Consider the following 291-nt stretch of genomic DNA (forward strand, 5'->3'; position numbering starts at 1 on the left):
CGCCCGCCGCCGCCGCTCCCGCCGCGCCGGACACTTGGTATCGCCCTGCCCGGCCCCGCCAGGCCCGCCGCCGCGGGCAGGAAGTGCGGGGCCGGGGGCAGCGCGGAGAGCTGGTTCCGCGGGGCTGCGCGCCCGCGGGGAGCTGCGCCCGCCCCGCCGGCGCTGGCTGCCGGCTCCACCGGCACCGCGGGCACGGGGAGCGGGGCGGGAAAAGTTCTGATTTTTGATGTTGGAGGGGTTTACCCCCCCCCTTTTTTTTTTTTTTTTTCTTGTGATTTTTGCCCCCAAAAC

This window comes from Onychostruthus taczanowskii, unplaced genomic scaffold (genome assembly GCF_017590055.1).
Source record: "Onychostruthus taczanowskii isolate IOZ18803 unplaced genomic scaffold, ASM1759005v1 scaffold11, whole genome shotgun sequence".
Classification (NCBI taxonomy): Eukaryota; Metazoa; Chordata; class Aves; order Passeriformes; family Passeridae; genus Onychostruthus; species Onychostruthus taczanowskii.